Below are 8289 nucleotides of genomic sequence, written 5' to 3'. Positions count from 1 at the left end.
TAATCTCCCTGTGGTTCGACCCCGGTCTTGTCGGGTTATTTATTACTTCGACACTCCTGCACTTGGGAGAAGACATCAATCTTTTAGTCGTGTCAATGACACCACTTACCTTATTATCTGAAATGTATCTTTGAAATATTTGATTTGGATAATATTTAAATAAGTAAGGGTCATCCTAATAAAAGTTCTTCACTTTGCTGAAAAATTTTCCTTTGTCTTCTATACTCTAATGAGTTGGCAAAAATCCTGAAGCAAGAAAAATGATATTTTTAGTAAACCAAGGCATTGAACTAAAAGAAAGTAAAGATTCATTACGAAAGTAATTATCAATTGTTGTGATATTGGATGTCAAATCTATTATCACCTTGACAAAATATCTGCATCAATATTTTTGGTGCCTTTCTTCTATGTGATTTCTTCCTGAGAATAAATTATCTGCAAATATTTAATTTTATAAAACTTAATTTTACTCAAAATAGATTTAAGTTGTTCATAAACTAATTCTTCAATAAGATCTACTTGTTGTAAATCATTATCATCTCCATGTTGCTTGCAAATGTTGAAAATATTCATCTCCAATATCATGTTTCCAGATGATAACTTCATCAATCCATTCCTACAGTTAATTAATGCATTATAAGTTGCAAGAAATGAATGTTCTAAAATATTTGAAAATGAATTACATACTTCAACAAGTTGTGTGTCTAAGACAATAAAATCCACATGATAAATTAATTTATTGACTTGTATTAACACATCTTCAACTATTTCTTTAGGCATTTTTACAAATCTATCAGCAAGTAAATGAGTTACAAAAGTTGGTTTTAACTTACCTAGATTAAGACTTTGAAAAAATGAATATGAAAGTAAATTCATACTAGCTTCAAGATCAAGTGAAGCTTTTTTAATTTTATGTTCTCTAATAAAACAAGAAATTATAGAACAACCAGGGTTTTTATATTTCAAGGCATTATTATTTTGAAGAATGACACTTACTTGTTCGGCTAAAAAGACTTTCTTTTTTATATTTAGTTTTCTCTTCACAATACACAAATCTTTCAAAAATTTAGCATAGAAAGGTTCCTGTTTAATAGCATCCAATAAAGGTATATTGATTCTTACCTATTTGAAAGTTTTAAAGATTTTAGAGTTATGATTGAATTTTTTTTTGTTTGGTCATAGCATGAGTAAAACAAAGTGTTTGTGGGGAATCAATCTTTTCTTTGTAATGTTCAGGTTCAACCTTTTCCTTACCTTTAGAGATTGACTCATCATCTTTCTCACAAGGTTCAAGACCAAGTTTTTTAATAACCTTACCACTGTGGAGAGTAATGACTAATTTGACTTAATCCATGTATTGGCTTCTAGAACTACTTGCACTTGAATTGTATTACTCTTTGTGATTTTGCTGTTTTCGAGATGGAAACTTACATTTCTCTTAAAAATTGAGAGCAAATGTGAATTTTGTATGAGCATCTTTTAGATCTGCCATGGTTTGAGTATTTTGAATGTTGATTGTCTCCTATTTTTAAATTAATACATATAATGTTTACTCAAGATTTTTTATAGGAGGTGGAGTGTAAGAAGGTGCATATTCATGAGAATTTTAAAAATTATGATGTGCTTGAAATGGTGGCTATGAAGTTTATGCATTATTATTATCACTCTTCCAACTAAAATTTGGGTGATTTCTCCAACCAAGATTGTATATTTACGAGTATGGGTTATGACTGGACCTTTGAAAAATATTTAAAACATGAGCTTATTCATAAAGGCATTCCTTAAAAAAAGGCAATGTTGGATAGTCTCTAGTTGAGTGTTCACTAGTTTTATAGATTTAACACATAATGTCTTGAATAGATTTTAATTGATCATTCTTTTTCAATTCTAGTGCGTCGACTTTTCTAGCTAAAGATGTAAACTTGGCTTGGAGGTTATGATCTTTCCTAAGGTTATACATACCTCCACTAGATGTATAAGATTGAGTTTTACCCGATGCCTTATAAGTATCTGTAGTGTTCTAATTTTGAGTATTTTCAACTAGCAAGTCTAGGTACTTTATTGCTTCATCAGGGTATTTATCTTAAAAAGTTCCATTGCACATCAATTCCATCATTTGCCTATCTTTAGATGTTAATCTTTTATAAAAGTGTGAAACCAATCTCCATATTTCAAAACTATGATGAGGATAAGTACTAAGTAAGTCTTTATACCTATCCTAATATTGGTAAAATGTTTCTCCTAGTTTTTGAGTGAAAGTGGTGATTTGTCTTTTAAAAGAGTTTGTTCTGTGAGACGAAAAAAATTTCTTTAAAAATTATTATTGCATTTCATCATAAGCATGAATGAATCCTAACCTAAGATTTTATAGTCATGTTTTAGTTTTATCTTTTAATGAAAAAGAATAAAGTTTTAATCTGATGGTGTTCATGCTACAATTTAAGTCATTATAAGTGTTATAAACTTCTTCAAATTCTCTTAAATGCAAGTATGGATTTTCTAGATCTAAGCCATGAAAAGAAAGTAAAAGTTAAATAATATCTGGCTTAAAATTAAAGTGATATACATCATAAGAAAAAACTATACATGATGATACAGTTGTTCTTGTTGGATTCATGTGGTCTCTTAGTGTTTGAACTCGATTATTCTCATTATAAAGCGATTGGTTATCTTCTTCAGTCATATTTTCTAAAAATAATGAGGATACCTTACAAAGTCTACTACTCAATGTATATGATCAAACTCTCATACACGTGTAAAAAAAGAATAAAATGAAATTAAAAAAAAAAGAAAAAAAGAAACAAAACAAATATTGGACAAAATAAAAAAAAAGACAATAAAATAAAATATATAATTTATATAGTAATTTATCTTTTCCGGTAACGGTGCCAAAAACTTGACACGACCAAAAAATTGATGTTTTCTCCAAGTGTAGTAGTGTTGAAGTAATAAATAACCTGGCAAGATCGGGGTCGAACAATAGGGAGGTTAACTATATAAATTGTAAATGATGATAATAATGATGATGATGATGAGTTAAAGTGGACTTTGAGATATAATATTAATGTGAAGATTAAACAATGATAAAAACAGTTGTCAAGGTTAGATGATCCACTAATAGTATTTCAAATAAGTATAATATAAACTCTTTTTATTACTTAACTAGAAACCTCACACAAATAAGGTTCTAATCGGATGATATGTCATTAATAGTTTATTATAAATTATTAACATGATCATATTAATTATCTTATTTGAGTAACATCAAACTTTAAAATATTATTAGGAATTCATGATATTAACTTATGTTAACAACAAATCAAGTTCCTTTCATAGCACAGGTTTAGGTTATACCATATGGTTGGCTATGAAAGTGTCAAGCATTTGTTGTACCAAGTGTTATACAACACAAAATTATACTAATCATTTAACAAACAAAGTATTAAGAATTAATAAGATAAAAATGATAAGACATATTAATAGCAAGTTGTTTAGGATAAAAGTTCATATTGAGTTTATATTATACTTATCTTAATACCATTAGTAAAACATTTTCACCTTGACATAATAAACTTAGCTAAACATAATAAAGAAGAGAAATATAAATAAACAAAAGGAAAACATGATTATATAAGTATAGTAAAGAAAATGAAAGGCATAAACAAGAGATTAATGAAAGTAAAACTTAAGTATTACAAAAATATAAAGAAAGGAAGAAAAAACATGATCTTGATATGAAAACTAAGATGCCTAAATGTATGGCAAATGCCTTCTTTTATAGGCTAAAATTTACAAATATTGATTTGATGACTAATTGTTGAGTGGGTGGTCATATCTTGACTTGGTAACAATTTGTATCTTCTTGTCTACAAAAAACATCATTGCTAACATCATAATTTGAATAGATGGTCTTTATAAAAATTCAAGGAAATTATCTTAGCTTTCTAACAAAAACAAATTGGTGTATTTGGACTTCTAAAACTCGAGATATGGGCTAAACACTGAATAGTATCTCGACTGTAGGATAGATTCAGACTTCTCTTTTGATGCTAAGATTTGGACTTCCAAATGGCAGAATTGATTCTTGGACTCTCATTTAGGCCTATGTCTTAGCTTTCTAACTATATAAACCAAACTTCTAAGATTTACAATTCCAGATATGACCCCATGACTTAACAGTGTTCTAGTTTGGACTGGACCAGCATCTATTTTCTAAGTTTAACCCTCTCTTTTTCTTCTCAATTTCAATAGTTAAACAAATGATTATATAAACCCTTAATGAAAATACACTTTTAAGTACTAATCACTAAATAACACTCGTGAAACCACCAAAGTTATATATATATATAATTGATTTTGTACTTTATCAATTCGATCAAAATTGGTAAAGTGATAGAGCTTCATCCTGGTTAATACTTTTCCACTATGTAGGCCTTGATTTAGCCCTGTATGGCTTGTTAACCGAGTAGCAAGGGACTTTTTTTAGGTCATTTTAGATAGCTAACTTATCTTTATACATAATGACTAAAACATTTCCTTAAGGTTCCTCCTTATATCATTGTATCTAATAATTTATGTTTAGGTTATTTCTATGAATATTAATATTTAGATAGGGTATTTAAAGTTTCTTTACAAAAAGGAAGAAATAGATACAAAGGTAATCAATCTAGTGTACATATCTTGAATACTTTTATGTGGCTTCGTTTTAAAAATTCTGTATTCTTTAGGAAGACTTATCAACTTAGAGTCTTTAATTTAACTTGTTCTTTCATGTGTAACTTCTAAGCCTTTTTGCATTTCTTAACCCCAGTGAACTCTACATGGTTAAGAGCATAAAAGAATGTATCATGGCCTTAGCATTATAACTATGCCTATTTTTACATATCATACTAACTTATAGGTGTTGGAATAACCTTACCATTCGAGTCAATCTTTGGTTTTCAAATATAACCATTCTTAACAATATTTCATAACTCAATATAATTGACTTAAGAAAAGTTTCCATTCTAACTTTCTTATTAGTATAATTATTACCTTTAAAATAGGGAGCCATAGTAAAACATTGACCCTCTAATGTCGTGATATTTTTCTTTTAGGTAATTAAACCTCAAATAAAGAGTGAAAGCGTTGATAACAATTAAAAGACTTAAATAGGCTAAAAGGGGAGTGAATTAGGACTTTATATAAGTTTATAAAACTTTAAACAATTGATCTCCAATGAAACCATGATAGCCAAAATACCTAAGCAATATTAATGAGCACTAATTTAAAGAGATAATGATTGCGAGAGAAACATCAATTTTTATAATGGTTTGGATAATCACCTACTCCACTCATTAAACCTTCATTTAAACATTCATTATCATATACAGTCTTTTTAGCAGGTGAAACCGAACCTTTACACAATTCTTTTCAGAGGTCAAATATTGAAAACCTTTCCTAATCTTTTTTTCAGGTCAGGATATAACCTAATTCTTTTTCAGACTTAAGATCAAACTCAATCATTTTATAGGGTTATAATCAAACCTTACTCAATCTTTTTATGGGCTTAAAATTAAACCCAAGTTTTTTATTAGCTTAAAATCAAACCTATCACTTAATCTTTTTACAAGCTAAAGATTAGAAAACATTACATACAATGTTTTTCAAGGATTAAGATTAAAACCTCTTATATAATCTTTTTCAAAGATCAATATTGAAAACCTCTTTTTAGCTTACACCCAAAAGATAAACCCAAATGATTCAAGTGCCACTTACACTTTTACAATTTGTTTATCTTTCACAAAAGAATATTCACACTTTATATAAGAGAAGATTATAACGGATTTAAATCAAGGTTTTCAGAGGTGCAATTACCAAAATTAAAAAGTTTCAAAGTCAATTGAGGATTCGTATGCTTAAATTGGAAGGACAATGACTAAATTAAAATTTTCCTTTTAAAAACCCTATTTCTTAGATTTTAAATGAACGACGTGCCACACAGATTTTAATAAAGAGAATGAATGATATATTTTTCGCTCATAGTGTCTTTTTCTTTATCTGAAAGGCTAATCGAATTACCACTTTTAGACAAATGAATATGACATCTCTAAACACATTACAGGTCTTAACCTTCACACTCAACTTAGAAACATCTTCTTTACAAGGCATAGTTATCCTCATTACATGTTTGTACATTATTCAGCTCAATGAACTCATAATGCCTTTTCTCTAATCAGCTACCTTTGTATTGGCAAATTCAAGTTAATCGAGAGCTTACCTTCCAGTCAATAAATGTGAAGTTTTAGACCTTTAAATCTAGTGTAGTTTGTTCCTAATGATAGATTTATATTCCCTCTACAAGGTTTAGGTCAATAAATAATATGTTTATGGCTTATTTTCCATAATAATCTTGACAAAGTATCTAACTCAGTCATCTATAATTGAAGAAAAACACATCATAATAGAAAAGGTTTAATGACTATTTTCTTATGTGTGGTTTTAGTTTACTAAAAGAAAAAAGGGACCAAGCACCATCTATTTCAAAGAGGAAGGTTTTGGAAAAGAAAGAATAAAAATCTTTCCTAACAACTTCTTGGAAAACCATCATGGTATTGAAATTTTTTATTTTATTTTTCTTATAAAAGAGCATCTACTATTAAGCAAAAGAAGGGGATTTTCAGGAAAAAAAAACTAAAAAAGATAAAGAGAAAGCTTAGAGAAAATTAAACCATAAAAGTTTCATGATATAAAGGCCATAAAGTATTGATAAGAAATGAAAGGAAAGAAGTAGAAGGTAGAGCTTGTGAGTCCAAGATTAGAAGCAGAAATTCCAGAGATCTAAAGCTTGAATAAGGAGAAAGAAATTCCAAACAAAGGAGGTAACATTATTAGACAAAGTATACCTTTAACTTTTATTTGTAACTACTGCATATTTGATTCCACCCATAAATATATTTTCTTCCCTATGAGTTTTAATCTCAATAAAAATGCTAGTTCATACTGTTTATATATTATGCTATCAGTATACCACACCAATTTGTTATATATGGATGATGAGATTCCATTGATACAAAGCCAATTCTAATATATTTATTGGAGGGTCTCATGGTGTGCATCTAGTAGGAATTGAACATATGAATTTGCCACTTATGAGTTGAGTGTTTTAACTATTCAGCCATAGATGTTTAGAGCGAATTCTCGCATATGATGAATAACCAAATTCCAATTGAAATAAAATCTTTAGGATAAATCAATACAATATAAATTTAGAAGGAATCAATAAAAGGACATCAATTCAAATCCTGACCTTTCAAATTGAGAAAGATCAAGAATTCTCATTATTTCTTAGATTCATGGACCTAATTCAATTTAGTGGGATCTTTCATTTACATTTTTTTTTCCATCAAGAACGTTTTATAAAACTCTTGGACTCCTGAATTTGAAGTATCCTATTTTCACATAATTCACAAGTTTCAACAAGCAATCAATATTTCATTATCGGTGTAGTATTATTTATAGTAGTGGTATTTATATATCGTATTAACAATCGAAAGATGGTCAAAAGAAAAACTCTCCATTTGGCAGACTTCTTCATATACCTATAAATTCCATTGCACTCAAAAATGATAAATTGGAAGAATCCTTTGAGATAGTATTTCAGTACATATGCCTATTTATTCACTATCGGTTGTACTTTACTTTATCTTTCTTTTTTCTGGAATTTTAACTTTAACAGAAGGATTCATTTGGTTGACTAATGCAGTATAGTCAACGCTATTTGTTAGAACAACTTCCATTAAGTCTCTGCACCTGTCCTTTTGCATTCTTATTTTGTATTTATGAATCTTTTTTTTAATTTTTTTTTTTAGAAATAGAATTTAGCTTAGAATTGCCCCTTTCTTTTCAGGATTTCTCTGAATTTAAAAGTTATCACTTAGTAAGTTTCCATATCAAGGCTCAATCCAATTATATCCGTAGCGTCTACCAATTTCTCCATATTCCCTCTTTGTTTGTGTTTTGAGATTCAGTTCTTATTATTATGTTATTATGTCATTCCTTTTTTTCTTTTATTTTTATTCTACTAGAACTGTTAAAGTCATTAGATATCAATTCCTATATTCCTAGAAAAGTGTTTCCTCTTATTTTAATATTTTATTTGATTTCTTGTGATTAGTACTTAAAAGTGCATTTTTATCATGGTTTTATATCATCATTTTGCACTTGAAGTATCAATAACTCCTTAACCAAAGCATATTTTATAATAATATATCTAATAATATAAGATAACTTTAATTTGTGGTAAATGTC

The sequence above is a fragment of the Populus euphratica genome, unplaced genomic scaffold (assembly GCF_000495115.2).
Source record: "Populus euphratica unplaced genomic scaffold, PopEup_1.0 scaffold117.1, whole genome shotgun sequence".
In the NCBI taxonomy this organism is placed as follows: Eukaryota; Viridiplantae; Streptophyta; class Magnoliopsida; order Malpighiales; family Salicaceae; genus Populus; species Populus euphratica.
This window is presented reverse-complemented; position numbering follows the sequence as displayed.